General features: G+C 33.8%; 1 protein-coding gene and 3 non-coding genes across 6 annotated transcripts in view; 1 reads left to right on the forward strand and 3 right to left on the reverse strand.

Annotated features, from left to right (window-relative positions):
* The first annotated feature begins 1,876 nt into the window (after nt 1-1,876).
* Nucleotides 1,877-1,958, forward strand: TRNAS-GCU. The gene has a single exon. It is a non-coding gene; the product is annotated as a tRNA-Ser (tRNA).
* A 312-nt stretch (nt 1,959-2,270) lies between these two features.
* On the reverse strand, nt 2,271-2,342 carry TRNAM-CAU. The gene has a single exon. It is a non-coding gene; the product is annotated as a tRNA-Met (tRNA).
* A 4,918-nt stretch (nt 2,343-7,260) lies between these two features.
* On the reverse strand, nt 7,261-7,332 carry TRNAM-CAU. Its single transcript has one exon. It is a non-coding gene; the product is annotated as a tRNA-Met (tRNA).
* A 3,678-nt stretch (nt 7,333-11,010) lies between these two features.
* The window catches only part of LOC111811859 (putative pentatricopeptide repeat-containing protein At4g17915), a 7,235-nt gene continuing 6,136 nt past the window's right edge, over nt 11,011-12,109 (reverse strand). For all 3 annotated transcript variants that reach the window (XM_023698893.1, XM_023698892.1, XM_023698894.1), the window contains 2 exons: nt 11,843-11,989; nt 11,011-11,525 (listed from right to left, as the gene is read on the reverse strand). The gene's annotated coding sequence lies outside the window, so the exon portion shown is untranslated. The remainder of the gene's footprint in view (nt 11,526-11,842; nt 11,990-12,109) is intronic.

The following is a 12,109-nucleotide window of genomic DNA, read 5'->3' on the forward strand; positions in this document are numbered from 1 at the left end:
TTGCGAAACACGCTTGCGAAACCGCGAATTATAGAATTCTGGTGAGTTATCTAACTTTTTTTTACACTTTTATACGTTTGTCAATAGAATCCATCTAAACTTAATTTCTTCGCGAGATTTGTAGAGTTTTATTCCATCTACACCAACGTATTTTTCTTAGAATTTATAGTAACTATATGCAAAGTTATTCAAGTCCAAAGTCGGCAAAAATCAAGTTTCTTATGATTCTTCGAGGCTTTTAAGAACTCCTACCTCTAGCGTAGTCTGACTCCAAATTCCTTCACGAGAAAAGTGCGAAAGTACTTTAAGATCCACGTACTAAAATTATATAGATTGATTCCATAAAAAAAAAAAAAAAAAACTTACGAATGTTGTTGTAAACCCACGATCTAAAACCCAAAAACAACCTTACTTTCTTCCTTGTTTCTTGACGAAATCGAACGAATAAAGTGCCAAGAGATTGACTCGGGGTCAAGATGAAGCCTTCTCTCACCCGATTGGAGCGTTTTTCTTATTTATTCTTCATCAAAAACCCTAACTTTTTTTTTTTTTTCATGTGTTTTGTTAAGGGCCTCTTCAGACCCAAAGACAAAAAAATAATAAATAGTATAAAAGGAAAAAATGACCATTTTGCCCTTCGTTTGACTTTGACCCGCGTTTTTCTGATTTTTTTACAATTTTATTTTTATATTTTTTCTAGATTTTTTTTTTTTTTCTTCTACCATGTCCTCAAATTCGACCTCTAAGACCGTCAATAAAATCCCAAGAGTTTATCTTAAAAGGAGAAATCGAGAAAATTAATTCTCATTAGAGACACGGGTAGCATGTGTGGCCTACCAGACTTAGATTTTGTATGAGTTTTGTTTGGTTGGCGAAGGCAGGTCTCACCTAAGGTTCAACGAAGCTACAACGTCCTATAAAAAAAATGTGATTGAGGCTTGAGTTCCCTTCAAACATGTCATGAGCGTGTCAAACTCATGACACTGCATGCTTAAAAAAAGTATAATTATAACATTGGGCATTCGTGTCGGACGAGTTTCGAATGATTTGGCTGTTGAGGCTTAAGTTCAAACATAAGTTTGGATTTTGAGCCATGTTCGAATCTAAGCTAGTTTCACAAAATTTCCTTTTTGTAACTGTCTTTTGGCCACTTTTTTGATAGATTCTTCATCCCTTTTGACCCGTTTTGACAACGAATTCTTGACACGGTTCTAATAACACATAAATCAATCGATACTTTTCTTTTCTAATGCCATAATTTTAACGAAATTGGAATAACTTGATAGTAAGGAGAAATTTGAAAATTGACTTACTTTAATAGCCTCTTTCAACAACGATGATTCTTCTTTCGTATACTAGATTTGCGCAATACATGAGATGAATTATCCAGAACCTCGTATCCAACTATTAGTCTCTCTTTTTGACTTTTCAGTGAAAAAGGGGGAATGAATCGGGTCTTTGCTTTTTCCGTTCATATTCCAGATTGGGGTCATCCTTGTAGTAATCGTATAAACTGGGTTGTACCTATTCGGACTCAAAATGGTTATTTTATAGATGCGACATATCGACTACTACCGTTCAGGAAGAGTTCTTATAGCAATTGGATTCTAGGAGAAGTTGGATGAGTGATTGATGTGGAGACGAAGATTATTAACGACGACGTTTGAATGAAAAGAACATTTTTTTTTTTTTTTTTTCAATAGTTTATGGCTCCTCATTCAATTGATTTTTCATAATCGAGCATCCCCTTGTGACGTGGACAATACATCTTTTCCCAGATACTTTTAATATTTTCCACAAATAAAATATCTCAAAGAAGAAACATTAAATAATTTATAAATAATTAAATACCATTATATTTAAATTAAGAAACAAAGTCGCTTTGGCCGAGTGGTTAAGGCGTGTGCCTGCTAAGTACATGGGGTTTCCCCGCGAGAGTTCGAATCTCTCAGGCGACGAAATTCAATTTTTTTTTTTTCTTCTTCAATAAATAAATGCTCATAGGAATGTAGAAGGAAATAATAATAAGAAAATCCAATGGCCTTTTTAAATCTGAAATTAGAAAATCCAATGGGCCCTATAACCCTAAACGGGGCCCAATTCGATTAATAACCGAACAAAATAGTGAAACCTTTGAAATTGGACAAAGAATAAAGAAGCCGGAGATTGAGGAAGCCCAATGGATAAATCCAATAGGCCCAACAACTTCTGAACCGGGCCCAATTCAAAAGGTGAAGGATTAAAAAATAATATCGGAAGCCTTTCTCTAATATCAGAGCCAGGTTTCGATCCTGGGACCTGTGGGTTATGGGCCCACCACGCTTCCGCTGCGCCACTCTGATTTGTTAGTAACTCAGTAGTATTTTATAGAATAATTAAATGATTTGTTTCTTTAGATATTCATTAAATTTATCTTTAATATGTAAAAAAAAGAGTTCAAAACTTTATTTTATTTGGTTTTTTAGTTACCTATTTCAAATTGAAATTATTATTTTTTTTTAAAGTAAAATCCAATATGGTTATAATTTCTAAGTTCTAACTTCTTTTATAAGATAATAAGATTTCTATAAACATTTTATTTTTTATTTTTTATCTTTAAGAATTCAGCTTACCATCTTTCTATATAGTTTTTTTTTTTTTTTTAAATATGTTTTATATAATAAAGCTAAATTATAAATATTTAAAAAAAAAAGTTTACTAATTTCTTTTATTAAATTAAGAGTTTATTTTATTATTGGTTCCTAAAATTTCAAAAATGTTTATTAGGTCCATACAATTTTAATTAGTGTCTAATTGTAAAAGTTATTGGTAAAGTTCAAATTAAACCTTCATTAGGTGTAAATTTGGAGAAGTCCTAAAACGGTATTTTGGGAAAATGACTTTAAAATGATAAATTTGGGAATGTAACCCACATGAACTCCAATTTACAAGGATGACTTTCATTAATGTCAAAATTTGCAAAAAAAAAAATTAACCCTAAAAAGAGGTCATTTGCAAATATAGCCTTAAAGGCGTAAAATCTAAAAATAGCCTCACACGTCACTTATTACGTTGGGATGTTTTTCATGACATGCTCGGAGAAAAATAACTAAAGGAAGACTCTCGATCCCTTTATGGAAGTTTTGGTCTAAGTGCTTGAAGTCCTTTCTTGCAGGTGTTTAAGAAAGGATTGGTTGAGGTATGATAGGGAAGGAGTTGTGAGAGATGAAGGGAGTGATGAGATCACTTGTAACAACCCTAAATTTCTACTTACATAGACGGCTACCATTGTCCTAACCTAATCATTTAAGCTTCAACATAAAACATAAATTCATCTCTAAAATGTTCGAAACATTGTCATCGACTTACATGTTCGAAAACATCTTTAAAATGATACAACAAAATACTAAATGAAATAAATAAATGTTAAAATTAAAAACACTTCATTCAACCTAAGTCTAAGAAAATAACTACAACTACCCTATGTATGTGTCATAGTCTCGAATTACGATGTCGTTATCAGCCGTACAGGGGTGTCTTGTCTTTACCTGAAATAGAAGTAGCACGTGGCTAGAGTATATTAAGAAATATTTAGCAAGTGATCCCACTTTTTGGATTAGATGCAAGCAGAAACAATAGTCTATATTTTCTTAAGCGGATATTCTGTATGGGTTAATTGGATGTGTATTTACGGTTCTACACACGGTCCACACGTGTGAGTATGGACCCACAAGTCGATTCGCACACCTCCGAGCCCCTTTCATGGTCAGGTGAGCATTCTCTAGAGTTGCTGATGTTAGACACACATTAGGTATAGCAACCGTCGCAATATTATGATAAACATAATGATCGTTTTCTTGTCTCATAGTGTATGCGTCCGTACGTCCCAACATTTCCATTCACTATCGTATAAAACAACTCCTTTCCGTTATCCTTCACATCATATCATTATTATAACTTTTCATGCAAATTTCGGGGTTTTGCATCATGTCGTCACATTTTGTCGTATATCATTCATGTTATGCATCGTGTCATATCATGTCATATATATATATCATCGGCATATCATATAACATGTACTATATCGTCAAACGTGTTACACCATAACATTTATCATATTTGTTGACTTTTTTTGCCTTTAATATCAAATTAATTAATTTTAATTAATTAATTAATTAATTGATGTTTTTTATGATAACAAACCTCCCTTCAATTATTAACAATTATGAGTATTTTGTTCAGAGTGTAAGATTGAGAATAACGATTTCAACGTCTTTTTTGGTTCACTCAAATTAGAGCTAAAACGAAGAACTTTCAGTCAAAACAAGATACCCGACGTGATGATGTGGCAGCAAAATTGACATTATGGACCAATCGAATTCAAAATAAGATACCCGATATGATGATGTGGTGACAAAATTGACATCATGGATCAATCGAAAACACAACACACAGAACATAGAACACCATACACAACTTCTTTAAAAGCCTCCATTGTTGCTCTCTCCAAAGCTTCCAATTCTATTTGTGGTTTATCTTATTCTTGAAAGAGATGTCTATTGTATTGTGAGAAGGATTGAGTTTGCTCTTGCACTCGTAAAAGGAGCGGTGTAGCAGTTGGGCTCTGATCCGAGGAAAGAGTCAGAAAGTTTTATTCCCAAGAGGAGCTTGGGGAGTGGAGTAGGTCGAGTTTGACCGAACCACTATAAAACGGCTATAAGATTTCAGACAGTTATACCGGTTTGATCTTGAGCCATGGAAAGGATTGAGTTTGCTCTTGAACTCGTAAAAAGAGTGGTGTACCAGTTTGATCCTGAGTCATGGAAAGGATTGAGTTTGCTCTTGCACTTGTAAAAGGAGCAGTGTAGCGGTTGGGCTCTGATCCGAGGAAAGAGTCATAAAGTTTTATTCAAATTCACAAGAGGAGCTTGGGGAGTGGAGTAGGTCGAGTTTGACCGAACCACTATAAAACTACTGTGTTATATTTTCTAACCCTTTTCCTATTTAAATTCTAAATTATTGTTAAGTTTTATTGCATGGTATAAGTTTTATTGTTACTAGAAAAAACTTAATAATTATATTGTTGAAACCCTATTCACCACTCTAGGGTTGTCATATCGATCCAACAATATTATCAGTACATCACATCATAACAGGTGTCGTAACATTCTCATATCATCTCAGTCACATCGTATCACGGACGTATTGTGGACTTATCATTTCATAAACATATTATAGTCATATAGTTTCATATACATATCATAGTCATATTCTTTCATAAACATATTATAATCATATCGTTTCATAAACCTATCATAGTCATATCGTATCATAAACATATCCAAGTCATATCATTTCATAAACCTATCCTAATCATATCGTTTCATAAACATATCCTAGTCATATCATTCATAAACATATCATAGTCATATCATTTCATAAACATACCATAGTCATATCATTTCTTTAACATATCACACATATTAAGCATATAACACCTGCAGAACCACGAGGCACGTGTCAACATACAAACATCAACTTTTAACCAAACCAATAGTAAGACCACTTACTTTGTTCACCTTAGCCAGCATTCTCCCTAATTTCTAGTACATTTTAATTCCGTCCCTCGAAGTTGTCCTAAATATCGTCGATAGTGGTTTCCTATTAGAACGTCCATCTTGTTTCATTAATAACTCAAATTCTTTAGCTCAAATTAACTTAATGTAAGAAATTGGACCTTATACTGACCTTAATTGCTTTAAACAAGGTCAATTTCTACTTCAGAATGGTCCGAATGTGGAACTGGTGAAAAATATAATTTATCGAGCCAAGAAGCCAAAGTCTATGTCGTTGGAGCTACCAAAGTTGAGCCGAGCTGACTGAGCTGCGTGAGTCGAAGGAGTCGTTAGATGCAAGCGCGACACGAGGTAAATAGAGAAGGCGACGTGTGTGCATGTCACAATCAGGTCGAGGTGCGGGTCGTCAAATCTCTCTTTCGGGCGTGCCGATCGCATTTGTTGAGTGCAAGTTTGGTTGTGTACGCCATCAGGCCGCAAGTTGTACTGCTATTGGGCCTAACTACGGGCTGTTGTAGGTGGGCCAAGGATTGTGCCCCGTTTCTGCTGGACCAATTCCTCAACTTGGTTCCAAGCGATCTTCGACCACATTTTCTCTCTCCTTCCTAGTTTAAATTCTTTAGATTAGTATGACTATCTTTTTAAGTAGAAATTTTTGCAGTATGCATAATTAGACTTAGCTAGTTAAATTATTTTATGCAAAATTAGATTTAGTAGTTTAAATTATTAGGAGTAAGTAGTCTTATTATTGACTCGATCGAAAGACTTGCCTTATGTATGATAACATGTGCCTAGTGGCCCTTGCATGTGTTATTTACGTTTTATCTTATATGATGATGTGACTATATTATATGATAATAAGACTATATATATGATGATGTGACTACATTTATGATGATGTTATACAACGATGTTATAAGATGACGTTATATGATGATGATATGATGATGACATGATGATGATGATGTATGATAATATGATGACGTAAATTGTATGATGATGAGATGGTTTAATATGACGTTATTCCATATTAAGATGACGTGCATGTATTAAATGCTACGATGCATTATGATGTTGATTTTTTTTTCTAAGACACGACTCTAGTTGATGTTAATGATGATGAGTGTATGAATGTCAATACCTGCATGTGAACGGTGGATAGGGTTGTGTCACAAAGATGGATTAAAAAGGAGAACTACATGGACTTCATGCATTTGTATGTACATATACATCTGGATACTTCCTCATTTACGGTGATGAGTATGCACGCGTACATTATGATGATGATGATCATCATGCCTCGCATGACATTCAAAGGTCTGCTGTCCTCCAAGCTACAGACAGTTAGCTCGACTATGATGGATCTAGGGGGTGCAAACCTCCTGGAATCCACGCTCGTACGTGTGGGTCGTGTATAAGGAAGTACTACCTATCTAATTTTATATTAATTTTTCTTTTACCAAAAAAGACCAAAAAAAAAAGACTTTTTAACTTTAAAATTAGAAAGAAAAAAACCGTCGAAAATGGAGAGAATATATATTATATATAAATTTAAAGAAAAAAAAAAGGCCAACGGATAAATCCAATGGGCCCAATGTCTCTGAATTGGGCCCAATTCGTTTAATACCCAAAAAAGAAAAATAAAGAGAGTCGAAATTGGGGAAAGGATAAAAACGTAAATCGGAAGCCTTTCTCTTATATCAGATATCAGAGCCAGGTTTCGATCCTGGGACCTGTGGGTTATGGGCCCACCACGCTTCCGCTGCGCCACTCTGATTTGTTGAACATTGTATGATCAAATTCTATATAAATTAGGTTATTTTGAAATATATTATTTGGTTCTTCCGGCATGTGTGCTGATTCTCTTTATTTAGTCTTCATCATTCCTTAAAATTTATTCTTACGTAAATAATAATAATAATATAAATAAATAAAATATGAGTTCAATTAATATTCAGCTCCATATTACAATAATTAAATGATAATTCAATTTCATTTTTAAAAACTAAACTTTATTTTATTCATTATGTCTCACAAAATTTTTATTTCAGCCAAATTGTTTTTTTTTTAATTTAATTGTCATTAATTTATTGTACATCACTCCATTGATCCAGTGGATGACAAGTTGTAATCATAGATATAATCATTATAGGCAAGTTGACCATTCGAGTTGTTTGTAATTATAGCTACGTCAAAAGTTAGTTTTACCCATGTTATCTTTCATCTTAAACACCATTGATCTTCTAACGAATAATTACACATGAACGATTGTTCAACTCACATGTCTACACATGAACGATTTGGATCAAATCATTTGTAACAATTACAATGTGAGTTGTATCAATAATGTTACTAAGATAATGCACTCTGCGTTATCCATATACTATAGACCCTTTAGATTATTACATAAACATGATCATCTGTTCTGATACCAACTTTAATGACCTTAGATTTCAACTACCTAAAGTCGTTACTGTCATCTTAATCTAAGCTCATATGTGGAATATAACTCCTAAAAAATCATCGTTAAAATCATAAGTTCAAAATAAACATAACTTCGCCATTGAAAACAATGTCATGGTCTTACGTGTTCAAAACATAATTCAGAAATGAAATTAAAAACGACAATGAAATTAATTTAAAACATGAAATGCATAACAACCTATTTTATTCTATGTTTAGGAAATTAAATATGCTACTAGCCTATGCACGTGCCATGGTCTCTGATTTGCGATGTCGTCGTCAACCGTACAGGAGTGTCTTGCCTTTGCCTGAAAAATGATATAGCACACGGCCTAAGTATGTCAATTATAGGGGCCATGTAAAGATTCAAACACGTGCAATAATGCTCTAGGGACCTATCATTAAAACATCGTAGGGGTGGCCTCCAGTCCAGACTGAATTGGATGTGCAGTACTTCCCTACACACGACCCACACGTGCGAGCGTGAATCCCCAAGCGATTCGCACCCCCACTAGACCCATCATAGTCGAGCTAGCTGTCTGTAGCGACGTCCGGAGATCAGCAGACCCTTGAGTGTCATGCTCGGCATGATCACCATCATCATTGTAGTGTACATGTCCGTACTCATCATCATAAAAGGGGAAGTATTTGATGCTTATGTACATACAGAAATTGCATGAGGTCCCTATAGTTTCTCGTCTTTATGACACAACCCTAGCTCCATCCTTATATTACTATTAGTAATAAATGTGCATTAGCTTTCCTTCTTTAACATCATAAATAACATTTTGTAGGGGTGTGTCATTGGCCAAGTTATCGACATAATGCAATACGACATTCACAACATGCATCTCAACTTAATATGGAAAATACATCATATTACAGAAACAACACCATACATCATCATCATACATAGTCATCATGTTATCGAAATACGTCATAATTATCATAACGCATCATCATACAAATTTTGGAAGCAAATAACTTAGGACACAAAACACAAAAAGGTGAGACATCGATCCCTAGCTCTTCCTTGACATTCTATGTTCAAGTTACATGAAGGAATCGAATGGGAGAAATGTCCTAGAATCAACTAGAGAATGTCGTTTTCAGGTGGTGGCGAAGTTAGTACACATGTCTTCTTCCCTTGTGGGAGGAAAAAGACGATGACAAGGCTGGTTTAACTGAACTGGTCACGTTAGCCCAAAAGTTGATCTCTCTAGTTTTTTATCAAATTGAACCCCTTTAGACCGATTTTTCAATCGTTACATAACCTAGACTCCTCGAGAAAGTTGTCAAGAGAAATTTGGGCTAAATTGAGTAACGAAAGCTGAAGAAACAAGATCACTAACATCGGATAAGAGGTAGTAGCCATCTTTAACAAATAAGAAATGATGCGTATCAAAACCGTTGAAGTCTCAAATTATAAAATTAAAAAAAATAGTTAAAATAATAAAATAATAAATAAAAATTAAAAGAAGAAAAACATTTGGGAACGGATCCCTCCTCNCCGTAGATTGTCGAAGCCCAACGGATAAAATCCAATAGGCCCAACACCCTCTGAATCGGGCCCAGTCGTTTAAATGCGAAGCCCGACGAAATTGGGGAAAGGATACAAAAAAAAAAAAAAAAAAAAAAAANGCCAGGTTTCGATCCTGGGACCTGTGGGTTATGGGCCCACCACGCTTCCGCTGCGCCACTCTGATTAGTTGCTCTTTAAGTCGTATTTGGTAAGTTTTGTTTACAATATTAACTTTCCCTAAATATATTGTTTCATCTTTTGGATATTCCTTAAAATTTTTTAAAAAAAAATCCAATATGGTTATAATTTCTAAATTCTAACTTCTTTTATTATATAATAAGACTTCTATAATCGTTTTATTTTCTATTTTTTATTTTTAAAAATTAAGCTTACCATCTTTCTCTATTGTTTTTTTAAAATATAAAAATTATAAAAATAAAAAATAAAAAAAGTTTACAATTTTTTATTTATTAAATTTTACTTCGAATTCAACTGTATTTTCTAAGAAAGTAAAAAAGTTTCTTAACCCAAGTATGTATATATATATATATTTTAGGAAATGGATAGAGTTTTTTTTATTTTTTTCTTCTTTCGATTCTCAATTCTCCTCCACATGGCATAAGGTTAGAAGAGTTTATCAAAATTGAATGGGGTGCGCATTTCAAAGACAAAGGATTCGTATGTGAAAATAAATGGTGTTGGTCGATGAAAATAGTCTTTACTCTTAGAAGCGCTTCACTTAGTCATATTGTGGCTTCGGGACAAATTGTTAACTTGGTCATATTGTGGAAGATGCTTGGAAATGTTGAGGCTATGAAATACATAATTATATTTCAAATTTTCGTCTAAATTCTAGACATGGGGCAGTGACCTCCAAACTAACTATCCAAAATACACCATATATGTATGCACAATCATCACGTACACGTATCCAATTTAACCAAAAGAGCACCCTTGACTTTTCGCCTTAGTCCAATTCCTAAAACTAAATCTCAACATTAATGCTAAAGTCTTGAGATTGAATACTTCTCAGCCATAACCAATCCTGTAGTTATCTAAAAATAGGTATTCAACAAAGACTCAAAGCCATTTTGATAAGCTTTGTTGGTTTTGGACAATTTCAGACTAATAGATTTAAGCTTTTTATACGAGTATGAAAGTCAATCATACTTAAAGAGTCTTAGACTGCAAGTGGCGCAAAAATAGACAATTTGGTATACATGAAAGTGATGCACGTATAACAATATATATAAAAGTGATATGAAAGTGATAAAATTAGCATAGGTTTTGAAGCATTTTGTTTTCACTCTTTTTCTTCTCATAGGTTTCCAACTCTTTCATATATATATATATATAGATATTAGAGTATGTATGTATGGAGTGACGACCTTAGTCAGTTGAAGCTCAATGAATACAATCGACGAGATTGGCAGGTGGAGGAGGAAAACATTCATCAATGGTCTTGAAGTCTATAAACTGAACATATTATGTTTGCATTAACAGTACCATCAGGCAAATAAATAAACATAACATGACTACAAAAAAATCATTGTTCAAATTAGATCCACAAATGCCTTATAAAGAGAATATGTCGAACTAGATCTTAGAATATGCCACTTCTAATGATTCTTGTGTAAGATGTTATCATGGTACAAATCATGAGTTTTGGCAAAATATAATGCAGCCTCTCAAGACACCAATATTTCATAGCAATTTGCATAATATATGACCTTTACCTCTCTTTGCCTGATGCTGCCAATTCCATTGTGTCATGACGAGAACACATCACGATAAGATTACGGTAACATCAACCGAAGCGTGTGGGTATTGTAAACTAGGTAAAGACTCACATAAGACATACCTATCCAGCTGAATTCATCAACAAAAGCGAGACCTCTTGAATCATCCATGAAAGGGTTATTGATTCAAGTCAAAGCATATCCATGAACTTCATAAACCATCCACTTCAATTGATCACAAAGCACCTGCAATGCATAATAAACCATCCACAGGTCACTTGAATTGTTTATAATCCCATCTCTAAGCCTAGTATGTGTAATATTTTAAATGAAAAAAAGCTGAACTCGATCGTTGTAGTTGATCGGCCCCAGATAGTCCACATTGACCCTTGGAGTGTAGGAGCAACCCCCTCACTATAAATTCTTATCAGGCATTGTATGTGTGTGTGTGTATTTTGTATCTGAAAACTCTTCCACCCATTTTTTTTTATTATGGTATATATATTTTATTTGTCATTCTCATAATGCAAAGCTTATAGCATCCTTTGAATTTGAAATCCTACCTCATAGACTTCATTAATGGACATGCAGACATTCGTGAAGTCTGGATCATTGCCACTCAAGTCTGGATGGCACTCTTCCATGCAGGCCCTTTTAATCTGTTCTGAGCTTGCATCTCCAAGTTATGAACAATAGTAGAACCAGCTCATCTGACACATTATACAGCTTATCACAATTTGATTCAAAGAAACAAAACTACGCGATTTAAAATATAAGTAATAAAAACACAAGAACAAAATTTCAAAAAAAAAAAAAAAAAAAAAAAAAAA

Source organism: Cucurbita pepo, chromosome LG15 (genome assembly GCF_002806865.2).
Source record: "Cucurbita pepo subsp. pepo cultivar mu-cu-16 chromosome LG15, ASM280686v2, whole genome shotgun sequence".
In the NCBI taxonomy this organism is placed as follows: Eukaryota; Viridiplantae; Streptophyta; class Magnoliopsida; order Cucurbitales; family Cucurbitaceae; genus Cucurbita; species Cucurbita pepo.